The 12,186-nt window shown below is 46.5% G+C and overlaps 3 non-coding genes across 3 annotated transcripts; all 3 read right to left on the minus strand.

Annotated features, from left to right (window-relative positions):
• Positions 1-2,948: 2,948 nt before the first annotated feature.
• TRNAA-CGC (transfer RNA alanine (anticodon CGC)) lies at positions 2,949-3,020 on the minus strand. The gene has a single exon. It is a non-coding gene; the product is annotated as a tRNA-Ala (tRNA).
• Positions 3,021-5,415: 2,395 nt separating this feature from the next.
• Positions 5,416-5,487, minus strand: TRNAA-CGC (transfer RNA alanine (anticodon CGC)). The gene has a single exon. It is a non-coding gene; the product is annotated as a tRNA-Ala (tRNA).
• A 4,880-nt stretch (positions 5,488-10,367) lies between these two features.
• TRNAA-CGC (transfer RNA alanine (anticodon CGC)) lies at positions 10,368-10,439 on the minus strand. Its single transcript has one exon. It is a non-coding gene; the product is annotated as a tRNA-Ala (tRNA).
• Between the last annotated feature and the right edge of the window lie 1,747 nt (positions 10,440-12,186).

A 12,186-nucleotide genomic window follows, 5' to 3' on the forward strand; every position in this document is an offset into this window, starting at 1 on the left:
CAGCAGAGCTGGTAGGATATTCCAGCTCAAAACTAACAAGTTACAGAACCTGATCAACTTAGGTTGACAACAGAGGTACATCTGTGGCCACATCCAGTGAAAACAAATTATTTTTAAAGCTAGGCATCATATGCTAGAAAGGTACAATGGTGGAGCTATACATTCGGAACCAAAACAATCGACTGAAAAGAAACGCAAGGCAATGTCAATCCTTTCACGATTCTGCACAGTTAAAACTGTGGTGTGATGGTACTCTCTGTGCATTTCTATTTGTAGTGATTGTGAAGGCATACAGGATGTTGACACTGGCAGGGACGCAAACCTCACTGATATATTACAGGCAGGTTTGCGATACGGGCACCAGCGTTTTCTCAGACAAATAGATATGAATGTCGATGATCCTATAATCATGGCCCGAGTTGCAGTGTGAAATACAAAATAACCGGGACAAAATCACACTGATGTTTATGAAATGGAGATGCAGGGGATTGAACCCGGGACCTCACACATGCGAAGCTTGCGCTGTACCACTGAGCTACATCCCCTCGGTGTGCGGTGAGTCTGTCCTGCAGACATCTTTTCCTGGGAGAATTCTTCCAGTCAAAGTATGCTGCCAACTGAAGCACTAGCAAAAGACCAGGGAAAACGGGAGCAAGACTGGAAAAGCACATGGTCACACTGAAGCAGTGTGCATTATGCTTCTCCATAAGAGATGACTTCCAGGGGAAGTATTCCACCAGAGGATTACCGTGCTCAAAGAGCCATCTAGTGGACAGAGACCATATGACAGTCAAAAAAAGGGAAACAATTGGAGATGCCAGGGATTGGACCCGGGGCCTCATACATGCAAAACAAGTGCTCTACCACTGAGCTACATCCCCTCGGTATGCAGTGTGTCTGTCCTGCAGACATAATTTTCAGGGAGAACTCTTCTGGTCAAAACATTCTGCCGAGTGAAGCACTAGCAAAAGAGCAGGGAAAACTGGAGCAAGAATGGAAAACCACATGGTCACACTGAAGCAGTGTGCATTTTGCTTCTCCATAAGAGATGACTTCCAGGGGAAGATTTCCACCAGAGGATTACTGTGCTCAAAGGGCCATCTAGTGGATAGAGATCATTTGACAGTCAAAAAGAGAAACAAGTGGAAATGCCCCGGGTCCTCATACATGCAAAGCATGCGCTCTACAACTGAGCTACATCCCCGCTGAGAGGACACTTCCTCATCACACCTAAAAGCTTCAGGAGGGAGTGGGCTAAGTAAGGAAAGGGGTTTGCAGTAGTGCATATGAAAAAACATGACAACTGCCAAATTACATCTTACTACTTACAATGACAAAGTTAAAGCGCCAGGTCGATCTCATCACGTTGGTGCCTGAGACATCACATAATGTGACACGGCCATCTCGGATAGATGCCCCAGATTTGAGAAGTGTAGTTATGGAGAAAAAATAAATAAATATATATATATATATATATATATATATATATATGTATGTCTTCAAACACCAAAAATGAGATAGCACCATTTCGCGCAGGAATTCCTCCAGCCGAAAGCCCACATATGTTGCTAGATAGACTGACACCTCTTTCAGATGTCCTTCTGTATTTGCTGGCTAGTGGAAAGCAACGTGGACCCACCACTCTATAGCTCTGCCGTCATGAGTGTCCCTAGCACACTCGGCAGATGTCGCTTCTCTAGGCAGACAAGCAGTGGAATTCTGCGGAAGGTCAATGGTGCTTCCATTGGTTTTGCCACTAGGCGATCCATTGCAGCCCTAGAATGAAGCATAACCCGCTGAATGCATTCAGGGTGTTCTGCGGTGGGAAAGGTCAGAGGGGGTGATAGTTGGTGAGCGTGCACAGCACCTCAGAATGATACCACTGCCTAGCAGGGGGACCGGTGGAGACACTATTCTCAGCCAATGCCCCTCTGTCTGAACGAGTCTGCTTTGTGTCATCCCGGTAAGAGATCAGGCTAACAGGCTTCCAATGAAAAAAGCAGACATCACACTGAAGCATGGTGCACCGTGCATGTCCACAATCATCGGCTCCAAAGAGAAGACGTTCAGCAACAGGATTTAGTATGGCAAAAGACCACATCATCCTAATTCCCATGTACAGGAAAAAGCCCACACTTGAAGAAACATATCATATGGAGATGCCGGGGATCGAACCTGTGGCCTCATACTTCCAAAGCAGGTGCTCTACCACTGAGTTACATCCCCGCTGCCAGCAAGGACCTATGAAATCTACCAGATGCTGGCTGGCTGCTTGGGACTAACAGCGCCCAGAACTGATGGTAACTGTCGAATTGGAGTTTCCAAATGGCGGACTTCATTTTAGAGCCACCTGTTTCTGTTGTCCATAGAAACATGCAGAAAAGCTGCCCCCCCCTGCAATCCCCCTGATCAACTAATGAAAAATATCAATATGTTCAAGGCTTTTGCTTTTAGAAGCCGGAGATAGGCCCCAGCAGCAGAGCTGGTAGGATATTCCAGCTCAAAACTAACAAGTTACAGAACCTGATCAACTTAGGTTGACAACAGAGGTACATCTGTGGCCACATCCAGTGAAAACAAATTATTTTTAAAGCTAGCCATCATATGCTACAAAGGTACAATGGTGGAGCTATCCATTCGGAACCAAAACAATCGACTGAAAAGAAACGCAATGCAATGCCAATCCTTTCACGATTCTGCACGGTTAAAACTGTGGTGTGATGGTACTCTCTTTGCATTTCTATTTGTAGTGATTGTGAAGGCATACAGGATGTTGACACTGGCAGGGACGCAAACCTCACTGATATATTACAGGCAGGTTTGCGATACGGGCACCAGCGTTTTCTCAGACAAATAGATATGAATGTCGATGATCCTATAATCATGGCCCGAGTTGCAGTGTGAAATACAAAATAACCGGGACAAAATCACACTGATGTTTATGCAAATGGAGATGCCGGGGATTGAACCCGGGACCTCATACATGCGAAGCATGCGCTCTACCACTGAGCTACATCCCCTCGGTGTGCGGTGAGTCTGTCCTGCAGACATCTTTTCCTGGGAGAATTCTTCCGGTCAAAGTATGCTGCCAACTGAAGCACTAGCAAAAGACCAGGGAAAACGGGAGCAAGACTGGAAAAGCACATGGTCACACTGAAGCAGTGTGCATTATGCTTCTCCATAAGAGATGACTTCCAGGGGAAGTATTCCACCAGAGGATTACCGTGCTCAAAGAGCCATCTAGTGGACAGAGACCATATGACAGTCAAAAAAAGGGAAACAATTGGAGATGCCAGGGATTGGACCCGGGGCCTCATACATGCAAAACAAGTGCTCTACCACTGAGCTACATCCCCTCGGTATGCAGTGTGTCTGTCCTGCAGACATAATTTTCAGGGAGAACTCTTCTGGTCAAAACATTCTGCCGAGTGAAGCACTAGCAAAAGAGCAGGGAAAACTGGAGCAAGAATGGAAAACCACATGGTCACACTGAAGCAGTGTGCATTTTGCTTCTCCATAAGAGATGACTTCCAGGGGAAGATTTCCACCAGAGGATTACTGTGCTCAAAGGGCCATCTAGTGGATAGAGATCATTTGACAGTCAAAAAGAGAAACAAGTGGAAATGCCCCGGGTCCTCATACATGCAAAGCATGCGCTCTACAACTGAGCTACATCCCCGCTGAGAGGACACTTCCTCATCACACCTAAAAGCTTCAGGAGGGAGTGGGCTAAGTAAGGAAAGGGGTTTGCAGTAGTGCATATGAAAAAACATGACAACTGCCAAATTACATCTTACTACTTACAATGACAAAGTTAAAGCGCCAGGTCGATCTCATCACGTTGGTGCCTGAGACATCACATAATGTGACACGGCCATCTCGGATAGATGCCCCAGATTTGAGAAGTGTAGTTATGGAGAAAAAATAAATAAATATATATATATATATATATATGTATGTCTTCAAACACCAAAAATGAGATAGCACCATTTCGCGCAGGAATTCCTCCAGCCGAAAGCCCACAAATGTTGCTAGATAGACTGACACCTCTTTCGGATGTCCTTCTGTATTTGCTGGCTAGTGGAAAGCAACGTGGACCCACCACTCTATAGCTCTGCCGTCATGAGTGTCCCTAGCACACTCGGCAGATGTCGCTTCTCTAGGCAGACAAGCAGTGGAATTCTGCGGAAGGTCAATGGTGCTTCCATTGGTTTTGCCACTAGGCGATCCATTGCAGCCCTAGAATGAAGCATAACCCGCTGAATGCATTCAGGGTGTTCTGCGGTGGGAAAGGTCAGAGGGGGTGATAGTTGGTGAGCGTGCACAGCACCTCAGAATGATACCACTGCCTAGCAGGGGGACCGGTGGAGACACTATTCTCAGCCAATGCCCCTCTGTCTGAACGAGTCTGCTTTGTGTCATCCCGGTAAGAGATCAGGCTAACAGGCTTCCAATGAAAAAAGCAGACATCACACTGAAGCATGGTGCACCGTGCATGTCCACAATCATCGGCTCCAAAGAGAAGACGTTCAGCAACAGGATTTAGCATGGCAAAAGACCACATCATCCTAATTCCCATGTACAGGAAAAAAGCCCACACTTGAAGAAACATATCATATGGAGATGCCGGGGATCGAACCTGTGGCCTCATACTTCCAAAGCAGGTGCTCTACCACTGAGTTACTTCCCCGCTGCCAGCAAGGACCTATGAAATCTACCAGATGCTGGCTGGCTGCTTGGGACTAACAGCGCCCAGAACTGATGGTAACTGTCGAATTGGAGTTTCCAAATGGCGGACTTCATTTTACAGCCACCTGTTTCTGGTTGTCCATAGAAACATGCAGAAAAGCTGCCCCCCCCCCCTGCAATCCCCCTGATCAACTAATGAAAAATATCAATATGTTCAAGGCTTTTGCTTTTAGAAGCCGGAGATAGGCCCCAGCAGCAGAGCTGGTAGGATATTCCAGCTCAAAACTAACAAGTTACAGAACCTGATCAACTTAGGTTGACAACAGAGGTACATCTGTGGCCACATCCAGTGAAAACAAATTATTTTTAAAGCTAGCCATCATATGCTACAAAGGTACAATGGTGGAGCTATACATTCGGAACCAAAACAATCGACTGAAAAGAAACGCAAGGCAATGCCAATCCTTTCACGATTCTGCACGGTTAAAACTGTGGTGTGATGGTACTCTCTTTGCATTTCTATTTGTAGTGATTGTGAAGGCATACAGGATGTTGACACTGGCAGGGACGCAAACCTCACTGATATATTACAGGCAGGTTTGCGATACGGGCACCAGCGTTTTCTCAGACAAATAGATATGAATGTCGATGATCCTATAATCATGGCCCGAGTTGCAGTGTGAAATACAAAATAACCGGGACAAAATCACACTGATGTTCATGAAATGGAGATGCCGGGGATTGAACCCGGGACCTCACACATGCGAAGCATGCGCTCTACCACTGAGCTACATCCCCTCGGTGTGCGGTGAGTCTGTCCTGCAGACATCTTTTCCTGGGAGAATTCTTCCAGTCAAAGTATGCTGCCAACTGAAGCACTAGCAATAGACCAGGGAAAACGGGAGCAAGACTGGAAAAGCACATGGTCACACTGAAGCAGTGTGCATTATGCTTCTCCATAAGAGATGACTTCCAGGGGAAGTATTCCACCAGAGGATTACCGTGCACAAAGAGCCATCTAGTGGACAGAGACCATATGACAGTCAAAAAAAGGGAAACAATTGGAGATGCCAGGGATTGGACCCGGGGCCTCATACATGCAAAACAAATGCTCTACCACTGAGCTACATCCCCTCGGTATGCAGTGTGTCTGTCCTGCAGACATAATTTTCAGGGAGAACTCTTCTGGTCAAAACATTCTGCCGCGTGAAGCACTAGCAAAAGAGCAGGGAAAACTGGAGCAAGAATGGAAAACCACATGGTCACACTGAAGCAGTGTGCATTTTGCTTCTCCATAAGAGATGACTTCCAGGGGAAGATTTCCACCAGAGGATTACTGTGCTCAAAGGGCCATCTAGTGGATAGAGATCATTTGACAGTCAAAAAGAGAAACAAGTGGAAATGCCCCGGGTCCTCATACATGCAAAGCATGCGCTCTACAACTGAGCTACATCCCCGCTGAGAGGACACTTCCTCATCACACCTAAAAGCTTCAGGAGGGAGTGGGCTAAGTAAGGAAAGGGGTTTGCAGTAGTGCATATGAAAAAACATGACAACTGCCAAATTACATCTTACTACTTACAATGACAAAGTTAAAGCGCCAGGTCGATCTCATCACGTTGGTGCCTGAGACATCACATAATGTGACACGGCCATCTCGGATAGATGCCCCAGATTTGAGAAGTGTAGTTATGGAGAAAAAATAAATAAATATATATATATATATATATATATATATATATATATATATATATGTATGTCTTCAAACACCAAAAATGAGATAGCACCATTTCGCGCAGGAATTCCTCCAGCCGAAAGCAGGCAAATGTTGCTAGATAGACTGACACCTCTTTCGGATGTCCTTCTGTATTTGCTGGCTAGTGGAAAGCAACGTGGACCCACCACTCTATAGCTCTGCCGTCATGAGTGTCCCTAGCACACTCGGCAGATGTCGCTTCTCTAGGCAGACAAGCAGTGGAATTCTGCGGAAGGTCAATGGTGCTTCCATTGGTTTTGCCACTAGGCGATCCATTGCAGCCCTAGAATGAAGCATAACCCGCTGAATGCATTCAGGGTGTTCTGCGGTGGGAAAGGTCAGAGGGGGTGATAGTTGGTGAGCGTGCACAGCACCTCAGAATGATACCACTGCCTAGCATGGGGACCGGTGGAGACACTATTCTCAGCCAATGCCCCTCTGTCTGAACGAGTCTGCTTTGTGTCATCCCGGTAAGAGATCAGGCTAACAGGCTTCCAATGAAAAAAGCAGACATCACACTGAAGCATGGTGCACCGTGCATGTCCACAATCATCGGCTCCAAAGAGAAGACGTTCAGCAACAGGATTTGGTATGGCAAAAGACCACATCATCCTAATTCCCATGTACAGGAAAAAGCCCACACTTGAAGAAACATATCATATGGAGATGCCGGGGATCGAACCTGTGGCCTCACACTTCCAAAGCAGGTGCTCTACCACTGAGTTACATCCCCGCTGCCAGCAAGGACCTATGAAATCTACCGGATGCTGGCTGGCTGCTTGGGACTAACAGCGCCCAGAACTGATGGTAACTGTCGAATTGGAGTTTCCAAATGGCGGACTTCATTTTAGAGCCACCTGTTTCTGGTTGTCCATAGAAACATGCAGAAAAGCTGCCCCCCCTGCAATCCCCCTGATCAACTAATGAAAAATATCAATATGTTCAAGGCTTTTGCTTTTAGAAGCCGGAGATAGGCCCCAGCAGCAGAGCTGGTAGGATATTCCAGCTCAAAACTAACAAGTTACAGAACCTGATCAACTTAGGTTGACAACAGAGGTACATCTGTGGCCACATCCAGTGAAAACAAATTATTTTTAAAGCTAGGCATCATATGCTAGAAAGGTACAATGGTGGAGCTATACATTCGGAACCAAAACAATCGACTGAAAAGAAACGCAAGGCAATGTCAATCCTTTCACGATTCTGCACAGTTAAAACTGTGGTGTGATGGTACTCTCTGTGCATTTCTATTTGTAGTGATTGTGAAGGCATACAGGATGTTGACACTGGCAGGGACGCAAACCTCACTGATATATTACAGGCAGGTTTGCGATACGGGCACCAGCGTTTTCTCAGACAAATAGATATGAATGTCGATGATCCTATAATCATGGCCCGAGTTGCAGTGTGAAATACAAAATAACCGGGACAAAATCACACTGATGTTTATGAAATGGAGATGCAGGGGATTGAACCCGGGACCTCACACATGCGAAGCTTGCGCTGTACCACTGAGCTACATCCCCTCGGTGTGCGGTGAGTCTGTCCTGCAGACATCTTTTCCTGGGAGAATTCTTCCAGTCAAAGTATGCTGCCAACTGAAGCACTAGCAAAAGACCAGGGAAAACGGGAGCAAGACTGGAAAAGCACATGGTCACACTGAAGCAGTGTGCATTATGCTTCTCCATAAGAGATGACTTCCAGGGGAAGTATTCCACCAGAGGATTACCGTGCTCAAAGAGCCATCTAGTGGACAGAGACCATATGACAGTCAAAAAAAGGGAAACAATTGGAGATGCCAGGGATTGGACCCGGGGCCTCATACATGCAAAACAAGTGCTCTACCACTGAGCTACATCCCCTCGGTATGCAGTGTGTCTGTCCTGCAGACATAATTTTCAGGGAGAACTCTTCTGGTCAAAACATTCTGCCGAGTGAAGCACTAGCAAAAGAGCAGGGAAAACTGGAGCAAGAATGGAAAACCACATGGTCACACTGAAGCAGTGTGCATTTTGCTTCTCCATAAGAGATGACTTCCAGGGGAAGATTTCCACCAGAGGATTACTGTGCTCAAAGGGCCATCTAGTGGATAGAGATCATTTGACAGTCAAAAAGAGAAACAAGTGGAAATGCCCCGGGTCCTCATACATGCAAAGCATGCGCTCTACAACTGAGCTACATCCCCGCTGAGAGGACACTTCCTCATCACACCTAAAAGCTTCAGGAGGGAGTGGGCTAAGTAAGGAAAGGGGTTTGCAGTAGTGCATATGAAAAAACATGACAACTGCCAAATTACATCTTACTACTTACAATGACAAAGTTAAAGCGCCAGGTCGATCTCATCACGTTGGTGCCTGAGACATCACATAATGTGACACGGCCATCTCGGATAGATGCCCCAGATTTGAGAAGTGTAGTTATGGAGAAAAAATAAATAAATATATATATATATATATATATATGTATGTCTTCAAACACCAAAAATGAGATAGCACCATTTCGCGCAGGAATTCCTCCAGCCGAAAGCCCACAAATGTTGCTAGATAGACTGACACCTCTTTCGGATGTCCTTCTGTATTTGCTGGCTAGTGGAAAGCAACGTGGACCCACCACTCTATAGCTCTGCCGTCATGAGTGTCCCTAGCACACTCGGCAGATGTCGCTTCTCTAGGCAGACAAGCAGTGGAATTCTGCGGAAGGTCAATGGTGCTTCCATTGGTTTTGCCACTAGGCGATCCATTGCAGCCCTAGAATGAAGCATAACCCGCTGAATGCATTCAGGGTGTTCTGCGGTGGGAAAGGTCAGAGGGGGTGATAGTTGGTGAGCGTGCACAGCACCTCAGAATGATACCACTGCCTAGCAGGGGGACCGGTGGAGACACTATTCTCAGCCAATGCCCCTCTGTCTGAACGAGTCTGCTTTGTGTCATCCCGGTAAGAGATCAGGCTAACAGGCTTCCAATGAAAAAAGCAGACATCACACTGAAGCATGGTGCACCGTGCATGTCCACAATCATCGGCTCCAAAGAGAAGACGTTCAGCAACAGGATTTAGCATGGCAAAAGACCACATCATCCTAATTCCCATGTACAGGAAAAAAGCCCACACTTGAAGAAACATATCATATGGAGATGCCGGGGATCGAACCTGTGGCCTCATACTTCCAAAGCAGGTGCTCTACCACTGAGTTACTTCCCCGCTGCCAGCAAGGACCTATGAAATCTACCAGATGCTGGCTGGCTGCTTGGGACTAACAGCGCCCAGAACTGATGGTAACTGTCGAATTGGAGTTTCCAAATGGCGGACTTCATTTTACAGCCACCTGTTTCTGGTTGTCCATAGAAACATGCAGAAAAGCTGCCCCCCCCCCTGCAATCCCCCTGATCAACTAATGAAAAATATCAATATGTTCAAGGCTTTTGCTTTTAGAAGCCGGAGATAGGCCCCAGCAGCAGAGCTGGTAGGATATTCCAGCTCAAAACTTACAAGTTACAGAACCTGATCAACTTAGGTTGACAACAGAGGTACATCTGTGGCCACATCCAGTGAAAACAAATTATTTTTAAAGCTAGCCATCATATGCTACAAAGGTACAATGGTGGAGCTATACATTCGGAACCAAAACAATCGACTGAAAAGAAACGCAAGGCAATGCCAATCCTTTCACGATTCTGCACGGTTAAAACTGTGGTGTGATGGTACTCTCTTTGCATTTCTATTTGTAGTGATTGTGAAGGCATACAGGATGTTGACACTGGCAGGGACGCAAACCTCACTGATATATTACAGGCAGGTTTGCGATACGGGCACCAGCGTTTTCTCAGACAAATAGATATGAATGTCGATGATCCTATAATCATGGCCCGAGTTGCAGTGTGAAATACAAAATAACCGGGACAAAATCACACTGATGTTCATGAAATGGAGATGCCGGGGATTGAACCCGGGACCTCACACATGCGAAGCATGCGCTCTACCACTGAGCTACATCCCCTCGGTGTGCGGTGAGTCTGTCCTGCAGACATCTTTTCCTGGGAGAATTCTTCCGGTCAAAGTATGCTGCCAACTGAAGCACTAGCAATAGACCAGGGAAAACGGGAGCAAGACTGGAAAAGCACATGGTCACACTGAAGCAGTGTGCATTATGCTTCTCCATAAGAGATGACTTCCAGGGGAAGTATTCCACCAGAGGATTACCGTGCACAAAGAGCCATCTAGTGGACAGAGACCATATGACAGTCAAAAAAAGGGAAACAATTGGAGATGCCAGGGATTGGACCCGGGGCCTCATACATGCAAAACAAGTCCTCTACCACTGAGCTACATCCCCTCGGTATGCAGTGTGTCTGTCCTGCAGACATAATTTTCAGGGAGAACTCTTCTGGTCAAAACATTCTGCCGCGTGAAGCACTAGCAAAAGACCAGGGAAAACGGGAGCAAGACTGGAAAAGCACATGGTCACACTGAAGCAGTGTGCATTATGCTTCTCCATAAGAGATGACTTCCAGGGGAAGTATTCCACCAGAGGATTACCGTGCTCAAAGAGCCATCTAGTGGACAGAGACCATATGACAGTCAAAAAAAGGGAAACAATTGGAGATGCCAGGGATTGGACCCGGGGCCTCATACATGCAAAACAAGTGCTCTACCACTGAGCTACATCCCCTCGGTATGCAGTGTGTCTGTCCTGCAGACATAATTTTCAGGGAGAACTCTTCTGGTCAAAACATTCTGCCGAGTGAAGCACTAGCAAAAGAGCAGGGAAAACTGGAGCAAGAATGGAAAACCACATGGTCACACTGAAGCAGTGTGCATTTTGCTTCTCCATAAGAGATGACTTCCAGGGGAAGATTTCCACCAGAGGATTACTGTGCTCAAAGGGCCATCTAGTGGATAGAGATCATTTGACAGTCAAAAAGAGAAACAAGTGGAAATGCCCCGGGTCCTCATACATGCAAAGCATGCGCTCTACAACTGAGCTACATCCCCGCTGAGAGGACACTTCCTCATCACACCTAAAAGCTTCAGGAGGGAGTGGGCTAAGTAAGGAAAGGGGTTTGCAGTAGTGCATATGAAAAAACATGACAACTGCCAAATTACATCTTACTACTTACAATGACAAAGTTAAAGCGCCAGGTCGATCTCATCACGTTGGTGCCTGAGACATCACATAATGTGACACGGCCATCTCGGATAGATGCCCCAGATTTGAGAAGTGTAGTTATGGAGAAAAAATAAATAAATATATATATATATATATATATATGTATGTCTTCAAACACCAAAAATGAGATAGCACCATTTCGCGCAGGAATTCCTCCAGCCGAAAGCCCACAAATGTTGCTAGATAGACTGACACCTCTTTCGGATGTCCTTCTGTATTTGCTGGCTAGTGGAAAGCAACGTGGACCCACCACTCTATAGCTCTGCCGTCATGAGTGTCCCTAGCACACTCGGCAGATGTCGCTTCTCTAGGCAGACAAGCAGTGGAATTCTGCGGAAGGTCAATGGTGCTTCCATTGGTTTTGCCACTAGGCGATCCATTGCAGCCCTAGAATGAAGCATAACCCGCTGAATGCATTCAGGGTGTTCTGCGGTGGGAAAGGTCAGAGGGGGTGATAGTTGGTGAGCGTGCACAGCACCTCAGAATGATACCACTGCCTAGCAGGGGGACCGGTGGAGACACTATTCTCAGCCAATGCCCCTCTGTCTGAACGAGTCTGCTTTGTGTCATCCCGGTA

The sequence above is a fragment of the Ambystoma mexicanum genome, chromosome 12, assembly GCF_040938575.1.
Source record: "Ambystoma mexicanum isolate Mex_15411 chromosome 12, UKY_AmexF1_1, whole genome shotgun sequence".
Lineage (NCBI taxonomy): Eukaryota > Metazoa > Chordata > Amphibia > Caudata > Ambystomatidae > Ambystoma > Ambystoma mexicanum.